Source organism: Podarcis filfolensis (genome assembly GCF_964270895.1).
Source record: "Podarcis filfolensis genome assembly, chromosome: 14".
Lineage (NCBI taxonomy): Eukaryota > Metazoa > Chordata > Lepidosauria > Squamata > Lacertidae > Podarcis > Podarcis filfolensis.
In genome coordinates this window covers 36,397,258-36,407,278 of record NC_139616.1, presented here as the reverse complement: position 1 = coordinate 36,407,278, position 10,021 = coordinate 36,397,258, and positions in this window count along the sequence as shown.

Below are 10,021 nucleotides of genomic sequence, written 5' to 3'. Positions count from 1 at the left end.
AATGTGCCAAGGGAGAGAGGGAGGGGGGGAAAGGGAGGGCTCTTAATAGGGAACCACCTCCTGCTCCTCCTCCGCGGTTATTTCGCTGATCTGTGATCATGAGGACGGTTTTCATTTTGCTTTTTAGGGTTCGTGAAAGAGGAATGTCAGACAGGGTCTTGGGGTGTCTCTTTCCGCCGACCCCCCCCCCGTCGAAGCAAATGGCTCGGGTGGTTCAGCCCCCTCAGGATTTCTCGGCTCTCTCTGTCAGTGGAGGGGCGGGGTTTATTTGTTCCCCCTCCCGTCAGGTGAGCGTGATTCAGCGCTGATTAACATAAAGGGCGGGGGCAGCGCGACAAGCCCAGCCCCCTTTTCTCGCCAGGCTGTTGATGGGCCTACCTGCCTGATAGAGGTAGCGTCCTCGATCCTCAAATAATAATAACCTGGTTGTGGGTTTTCCTCACCAGAAATGAAACCACAGTCTTACAATGGGTGCAAATTTTGCCTTTTTACAGAACTTTCTGCACCTCTCTGTCCTCGGGATGCATAAGAATTCAAGGACTCATTCCAGCCAGGCAAAACCCATTCAATGTATAAATCAAGGCTGGTGAGGGGGGTGGCCTGGGGAGAGTTTAGGGGGCCAGAGAGGGAAGACTTAAGGGCCACATTTGGCCCCTGGGCCTGAGGTGATAGGGCCTTAGCTGCCTTGTTCCAATCAGGCTATTGGTCCATGTATCGCTGTATTCACTGCCAACAGCTCTCCAGGGTTTCAGGCAGGGCAGAGGGGTTTGCCCATTTTATATGGAATTGTCTGGTTTTTAACCTGGGATCTTCTGCAGGCAAAGCAGATACTGTACCACTAAGCTACAGCCTTTCCATCTGCTTCATCAGATACATAAAATGAACAGAGAAGCTCTTCAAAATAAGCAATAATTTCAAATAAATTATTGTGGTATAATACACCGCAAAAATCCCCCCCCCCATTCCACCGCTCTTCCAATACTCTGCAAGTATTACTCTGTAAAGAATATGTTCTGTAATGCTGCAATCCTTTATGGAGGAGTAAGTCCTCATAAAATCAGTGGGACTTAGCTTTGAATAGACATGCATTGGATTGCACTTAAGGTATCTGTGTCCTGCTTTACATAGGACAATCCTCTATTTAGAGGGCTGTCTGGTCCATGTGTGGTATAAAGATAAAATGGCCATAAGAAGGGAGAGAGGGAGCCTTAAAGTTGTCCTTCAGCTGTGAGCATCTGGGTGGCAGACACTGCGGGCATACAGATCACTTAGTCACTGTCTTCTTCAGAATGGTTAGTGAGAAGTATACCTATTTAAGTTGCAGTAATTTCAAAATCTGCTTCTGTACATATAAATTATCATATGCAAATGTTAAGTAAATGTGCCCCTTTTTTGGTGCTGCATTGCCTTTTTTGGTGATGAGTTGGAAACCCTAATGAACCATTTTACGCTGCAGTCATAAACATGCTTACTAGGGAACTGGATTCATCAAACTTAGTGACACTGGAAAAGGTGGTGGCATCTCAACTCCAGACAGTCATGGATGATACTTCTTTACTTGGATTCATTTCTGTACATTTTCTGACCTGGTTATGAGGCTGAAACTGCCTTGGTCATCCTGCGAATGACCTGTGCGGAGACAGAGCCTTTTCAGTGGTGGCTCTTCCAGGGCTTTTTTTCAGCTGGAACTCACTGGAACTGAGTTCCAGCACCTCTTTGTAGCATAACAGCAGCTCAACGACTTAGGGTTGTCTGTAAAAAAAAAAAGAGGGGGGGGAGTTCCTGCACCTCTTTTTCTAGAAAAAAAGCACTGGACTCTTCACCTATGATCATCCTCACTGGAGATATTTGTCAAGTTCCATCTGTGGATGCTTTTTGAACCTCTGCCTCTTCTGCTTAGCCTTTCTTGGTGGTGGTTATTGTTGTTGTTAAAGTTTTGGCCTCCCTAGATTTTTAAAAAATGTTTAAGCCTCCCTGGTTTGATCTCTCTGGTGTTGATCTGGTGTTAAGTTTTAATTTGTATATTCTGTTTTGATAGTCTTTTTTTTCTGTTGCCGGAATCCGTTTTGTGAGGACGTGGTTCTAAAAGGTGGAATATAAATGTTTAATATAAATAATAACAGTGAGCGAAACTCAGGAATGATTTACAAAGGGTTTGCGTGTTAAGTTCTTGTGACGTGCTTGACTTTTGTGTAGGACACCTTATAATGTGTGATGTCCATAATGCACAGCCATGTCCGCATAACCTCTAACAGTACTTATTTATATGTGCGTTCTAGTTTCACCTTGTTGATATCTGCAGCAGGTGAGCCTCTTTCGTGTCCCAGCTGTACCTGGTTAAATAGTGCTGCACCTTTCCCCTTACAATGTGTACCTGTTGCTAGTGTAGACTGAAGTACCTCATATGCTTTATGTACTGTTTTTCTAGGGAGCTGCAGGATGTCATTATTCTGAAAGTGCACGCTAAATTACTCCTTCAAGTATGAGTCCCATATAGATTGCAATAGTTATTTTCCACGTTATATTATCTAAAAACTTGCTCTAAGCCCACAGGATAGAAGGGTGTTTTTTTTTTTAATTCAATCAGTACAAAAGCATCCATATTTTCAGAGCTGAGATTAATGGATCAGTCTGTCTGCATCAAGGATGGAGATTTTGTGGCCTTCCAGATCTTGCTGGACTACAACTCCCAACATCCCTGACTATTGGCCATTTTTCTCAGCGGCTGATGGGAGCTGGAATTCAACAGCATCTGGAGGGTCACAAGTTCCCCATCCCTGTTCTAGATACATCAGTCACTCTAGGAACTGAAAACAGGTTTTTGGAGTGAATGTTGTGTGACAAGAAAACACACACATGTATTTGTGTGTGTATATTTGTATTTCCTATATATTAATAGCAAACTTCTAGCAGAAACCCCACTACACTGGCAGAGGGTCAATTATGCTCCCTCCTTGGCAAGATACAAGCAGGCAGAGAGCACAATAAGCCTAAACAAGACTCTAGTTCTCACTAAGGTGCTAAACCTGTGGCTGGGCTGTACCGCTTCATATTGCTGGTAAGGGCTTAGGCGCTTCAATGTATTTATAAACAGGGTTTTGTTTTTTTAAAGCAAAAAGCCCAACATCCCTCCTCTGCAGGGTTCTTTCCTTACAAGGAAAGCCCCTCCTGGCACTTTCTATCAGTTGCAGAAGTGGGGAGTGCAAAAACAGCATGGTTTCAAAGTGAATGCTAATGGACATTGTTGCTAAATATCTTTCGCAATGACCCCCAGTACATGCTGCGACTTCTGTTTGCTCACATGGGGTGGCCTTATACCCTGGTGCACAGAGTCCTTCTGGCTGCAAGACGGAAGCAGCCTGCAAACTGGGGGCTGTGGTACTTTATTATTATCGTATTGCTTGATCATATGCTGGCATTGAGCCGTTTTGCAGAGGCAGGACAATCCTGCCAATAGAGCCAGGGATCTTTCTTTGCCCTGGAGCAGAATATTTCAGTCCACAGCTGGCACCAGAGGCCAGCCTCCTCGGACTGCTGCTGAAGTTCCAGCATTCCAGGCTAGCCTCCTCTGCTATGATACTCCTTCCCTCAAAGAATTCTAGGAGCTGCATTTTATTAAGGGCGCTGAGAGTTATTAGGAGACCCCTATTACTCTCACAGAACCACAAATTTCAGAGTTCTCTGTGAAGAAGTATTAGTTGTTAAAAAACACTGAGGATTATAGCTTTGTGAGGGGAGTAGGAATCACCTAACAGTTCTCAGCACTCTTAACAAACTATGGTTCCCAAGATTCTTTGCAGGAAACCATGACTTTTAAAGCAGTATCAATGTTTCTTAAATGCACAGTATAGATGTGGCCTTAGCTGGCCAGTCCCAGTGGGAACTAGCCACTGTTGGGGGTCAGGCACTGAAAAATAGAGCTCTTTGTGGCCTGCTCCGTGTCCCCTCAGCAAGCTTCCTGTCCCATTGCCAGTGCTCAAATAAGATTCAACTGCCAATCCCAATGGCTTCTGTATGTGGCGTGGAGAGGTGCACACCATCTTGACCTTTTGCCTCAGGCAGCAAAATATCTTGATCTGGCTCTTAAGGGGGTCATGTGAGATGTAACTATAATTTAGTTAAGAGTTTTTGCATACTGCCCTTCTTCTTTTTTTTAAATACCAAGTAAGTAAATATATCGTGAGGACACTTAACATTACAATTTAAAACCAAAATATAATATACAGTAAAACTCAAAGTCAATAAAACAGTCGAGCAAAGTGGAAATTCCTCCCAACAAATAGTTTTATTAAGTTTCCATTTACATTTGTTCAACTGTTCACTCTTTATGCAATCCAAGTACTTAAAATGCTTCTACACAAAAGTGGGAAAATTCTATCAATACAAATTGTTCTAAAATATGAAACCATTCCCAGGTGATCATTCTGAAAAAAGCTAGACATTAGTTCACTATAAGAACTTTGTTTAGCTGCTGTTCTTCCAGACCAGTCCTAGCTGCAAGAGCAGACTTTGGTCTTTCAGTTTTCAGCAGCTCCCTGCGCGAGGCCAAAATTCAATGCCCCCCCCGCCTCTTGCCTTTGGTTCTGCTCAATATATTATGTTATAGTTACAACGTCATGCAGCACCCCCTAGGCTCAGCACCCAGTGCAGTGGAAATGGTAGCACTACCCTAAATGCCTTTGCTAGCTGTGCTTCACCTCTCACAGAACTACAATTCCCAGCACCCTTAATAAGCTACAGTTCCTAGGATTCTTTGCAGGGAAGGAGTGTGGTATGGTTTATTTATATACTGCTTTTTAGCTTAAGGCTCCCAAAGCTGTGAACAACAATATATATTAATGCAAATAAAATATATAATACAATATATCAGTAAATCAAAACAAAATAAAATAGCATCAGAACTCAGCCACAACTACAGCTCCTGTAAATAGGATTTGAGTATCACCAGGCTCAGTGCACTGGAGATGGCAGAATTCTTCCGTTCTCCTTTGGTTCTTTGTGGGAGTGAAGAACCAGCATGTTGGAGTTTATTCTTACACACTGTGTTAGTCAAAATAGCACACTCCTAGGCATGTTTACTCCAGAGTATCACACTGTATTGCACAGGGTTCACTCCCAAAAAGAGCACATTGTACTGTAATTCTAATGTTGCAGCTTTACATGCATTTACCTGGGAATAAATCCCATTGAATTCAACTGGATTTCCTTCTGAGTAGACATGCTAATCCTTTATATATACCCCCAACCCTTTGATGTATTTATGTATTAGGGAAAGCTGGTTGATCTAGCATAGTATTGTCTATGTTGATTGGCAGTGGCTCTCCAGAATTTCAGACGAGAGTCTCCCCCACCCCATTCTGGATATGCCAGGGATTGAATCAGGGATTTTCTGCATGCAAAACTATAGCCCTTGCTTTGGAAGGGTATGCACTGGAGTCTGCATGTTGTTTAACAGTGCCTTGCTTTGGATTTATAATCGTATACTGTAATTTTTTTTTTTTAACCTGACACCCTCACCCCCACCATTGTGCATCTCTCAAGCGGCCAGCTGAATGATCCTCAGCTTACAGTATCTTAATAGCTCTCAATAAATGTTGAAAGCTGTCTGCTGCTCCTGGTGGTGAAGGATTAATAGCGGTTTGAATCTACGTAGCTGCAGCTCAGGCCAGCGAGTGGATATCTGTGTCCTCTGCCAGGTGCAAAACAGGAAGGGAATGGCAATGAGCAGGGATGGGGACATGAAGGCAGAGGGAGCTACTTGCAGTTCTGGATTTTGTGAACTGTGAGGTCAGTCCGCAGAACTTGCCCCCATTTAGAGATTGGTTGCCAAGAGCACCATTAGAAAAGCAGCTGGACTGTGTAGTGCAGATTATTGCATTGGTTCCGAGTTAAATGACAGAGCTGCTGACACAGGCCTGTAATACAAAAAAAAGAAAGAAAAATCTTAGCATCCCTCTTACAGCCCAGTCGACTACAGCTTGCAGATTTATGGAGGCGAAACCGGGGGAAAGCAGCATTCTGCCTGCGTGAAGATCTTGAGAGCGTTTGTGTGTGATTTCTGCCTCTAGCCGGGCTGCTTTTGTAGCAGAAAGCGATCAGAGGGCATTTAAAGGTTATCAATTGCTATCCGACAGCAGGAGACGCAAGCAGTTTGGCGGAAAGAGAGGATTTACTGCAAACACATGAGATTTCAGAACACCCCCTGCTACTTTTCAGCAGGGATGTTGATTTAAAAAAAATAAATAATCGTAATCCAGGCCTGTAGGTACCAATGAAATTGACACAGTCCTCTTAATGGAGAGGAGGTAAGCCCAGTTTTTGGGAGTACAGGATAAATTTGATTCTGGACAACGTTCTGAGCAAAAGTGGATCAAGCAATGAATGCAAAATTTAACTTTGTATACTAGACTAGTTTCTACTGTGTGCAGCCACATACAGTGGTACCTTGGGTTAAGAACTTAATTCGTTCCGGAGGTCCATTCTTAACCTGAAACTGTTCTTAACCTGAAGCACCACTTTAGCTAATGGGGCCTCCCACTGCCGCTGCGCCGTCGCTGCACGATTTCTGTTCTCATCCTGAAGCAAAGTTCTTAACCCGAGGTAATATTTCTGGGTTAGCGGAGTCTGTAACCTGAAGTGTATGTAACCTGAAGCGTATGTAACCCGAGGTACCACTGTACACCTCTCTATCCTTCATCCAGACAAGCAAGAGACATTAGCAGAGTTCAATAGCATATTTTAGCTAGGCAAAAGCATGGGGTGTGTAGTAGGGCCAATGAGGGGGAGAGAGTTTGAGGGCCAAACAGAGAGGGTTGCATTTTGGGCCCAAGCCTGAGGTCCCCCACCTCTGACGTAGGGTTTCTCGGAGCTTGGAATCAGATATATTCAGCAAGAAAGTGACAGAGCCAGTCCATAATTCAGAGGAAGTGGGTTGTTGTGGACAGCTGCCAGTCTGGCTCAGCTCTAGCATAACACGGTATTCTTCCTGCAGGTTCCCTTTGATGTACTTTCCCACCCAGTTTGAAATCACAGCCATAATGAACCTTGCCAACAGGAATCATAATGACATTTCCTTGGAATTCTTTCCCGTGTGTAATTTGCGTAATGAATTTCAGTGCCAGAATATGACTTTAAGAAATGAAGTCAGTCCTCCAAGCAACTGAGGTTGGGTTTACAGAGTGGCTTTAAGGAACTCCTGTACTGTTGGTGTGGAGACGCCTCTCTGCTCCACATTCCTCAAAATGCCCAAGTGGTGTATATCCTAGTAGTTAGTATATAAAAATGCACAGGCCTCATTGACTCACTCCCTGAGGTGGTTATCAAAATGGTTAAGACTGTGACTGCACACTTTAGTGAGTTGGTCAGTTGTGGGGAACCTTTGGCCCTCCAGATGTAGGTGAACTACAACTCCCATAATCCCTGGCCATGCTTGCTGGGGCTGATGGGAGTTGGAGTTCAGCAACATCTGTAGGGCCAAATGTTCCCCACACCTGTGGTAGTTTATGACCTTGAACAGGAGTCGCAAATGGTTTTCAGCCCAAGGACCATGTAGACCCATGGCCAAAGTGAGTGCGGGGGGAGTTTAAAAGTGGTCATGACCTGATTGTGGCATGGCTCAGTGGTATAGCATGAGCCTTGCATGCAGATGGTCCCAGGTTCAATTCTCAGCATCTCCAGGTATGAGCTCTGGAGAGCCTCTGCCAGTCAGTGTAGACAATACTGAGCTTGATAAAATATGGTCTGGCTCAAAATAAGACAGGCTCCTTTTCCTAATTGCAAGCTCCTAATACTGTCTTTCCGCTTTTCTACAGTGTTTTTATGCTGCCTTTTTATTTTTTATCCGTTTTTATTTTTAAATTAAGCAGTAATGCTTAGAAACTTGAAGTAATTTTAATCTGCTTTAGTATTTTAACTTTTGTATGTTTTAAAGTAGAGTTGCAGTTTTTTTCTTGATTTTACTGTTTTGTCTTTTGTAAACTACCACGGGCCTCATCAGCAAGCAGAGAAGGTAAGTTTAGAGGTGGGGAGTCTAAAAAGTTTGAAAAACACTAAAGAGATTCCTCCCCCCCTTTCAGCTTTAAGACACAGGTTTCTTGTTAATCAAAACTTGGAGACATCAGAAAAGAAAGAATGAAAAGCTTGTCTCTATAGGCATCAAGAGGGTGGGGGGAGGTGTGGAAACTTCCCAGCCTATCTGCAGCTTGTGAGGCTGTATCATATGATTCAAGAAAGACCAGATCCTTGCAGCCAAGAATGAGGAAGTAGCCGAGGACATAAACTCTCTTCCTTTTGTCCCTTTTGCCTTGAGGGTTGGGAAATCTGAAGTCACAGGCAGCGACTTCAAGAATGGATTACTGCAACGCACTGTATCTGGAGCTTCCCTTGGGCCTGATCTGAAAAACAAAACAAAACGGTAGCTCAGGGGTCGACAAACTAAGAGCTGCGGGCTGGATCAGGCCCAATTGCCTTCAGGATCTGGCCCACGAACTGTCCGTGGATCAGCGTGGCGATTCTTTTAGTTTGGGCTGCGCCATTTTTTCCCTGTGCCATTCCATTTCCCCCCCCTCCCTCACACACACCGCCATGGCGGTGCCTCCTCCCTCCCTCCTCCTGGCTTCTCCCCGCCCTGCCTAGAGGAGGAAGGGTGCTGGCCTGAGCTGGCTGAGCACCATTTTAAGCAGCCCCTCTCTGGAGCCAGCCCTTTTGCTCTGCTCATCTTCCCTCCGCCATCACCACCGCTGCCCTGGTGCTCCTGTGGGCTGAGCTTGCTCTGCCTACCCATGAGAAGCGGTGGTGGCGGTGGCAGCCCCAGGGAGGGTAAACGCAGTGGCTGGGGCTGAGGGGCGGGGAGGAGGACTACTTGCCCCCCTTGCCTCTTCTTCCAGTCCCGCCCCCCCCCCCCGGTGCCACTTCTCCAGCCCGCCACAAGGTCTGAGGGACAGTGGACCGGCCTGCAGCTAAAATTTTTTCCAACCCCTGCGGTAGTTAGTGCAGAATGCTGCAGCACAGTTGCTGACAGCAGTGATGACACCTCTGTTCAGAGACCTGCAGTGCTTGCAATTTGGTTACCTGGCCAAATGCAAGGTGTTTCTATTAGTATATCAAGCCCTTAACGGATTGGGATCAGTTTACTTGTGGGATCTCCCTGTATGTACCCACTTGACTGCTTCAGTTTGCAGAACCGGTGCTGTTAACAGGTGCTGCACAGTATTCATTCCACACTTGTCAGATATTCTTTTTGTGTGGCAGCACCTACACTTTGGAACTCCCTGCCTATTGACATCACGAAGTCACCTTCACTCTATTATTTTCAGCATCTGCTTAAAACATTTTTGTATAGGCAAGGCTATCCAGATAGGTAGAAGTTACATGTGATTTGTCTCTTTTTATTAGCTACTGTTAATTTTAAGCAGCCTTTGAATGCTTTTAAATACCTATTTTAAACTTTTTTATTGATTATTTTAGTATTTTGTGGAAACTGCTTAAAGGTTTTGTTACAATCAAGCTGCATATTACTTTTGTTAATTAATTAATGAACATTAGGGCCCTCAAATGCAGGACAACTGCCTTAACAGTTTCTGAAGTAAGTGAAATAATAAGCATGACTATTGCAAGTGGTTAATTATAAGTCGCTTTGCTAGTGTTATGTACTGAGTTGAATAGGATCCAAACTGCAGCAGTCTGATTGGTCCTAGAACAATAGGATTCAGAATGCAGCAGTCAGATTGGTCCTAGAACAATGCAGCAATATGATTGGTTGGCAGGAACCACCCAATCATGCTCCAGATAGAAGTGAATCCACAACCTGATTGGCTTACAGTAGAATTCCGGAATTAGCCAATCATGTGCAGCCCATTGTGTAAATAATGTATATAAAGCAGATACCTTGAGGGGACTTTCATTCATTCCTCCTCACCACTATGAGCTGAATAAAGAGCATGAAATCACTTTGCGACTCTGAGTATATTTCACTGGCGACGAAGGTGGGATCCCGCTGAGCTGACTGCCACACACAGCACCG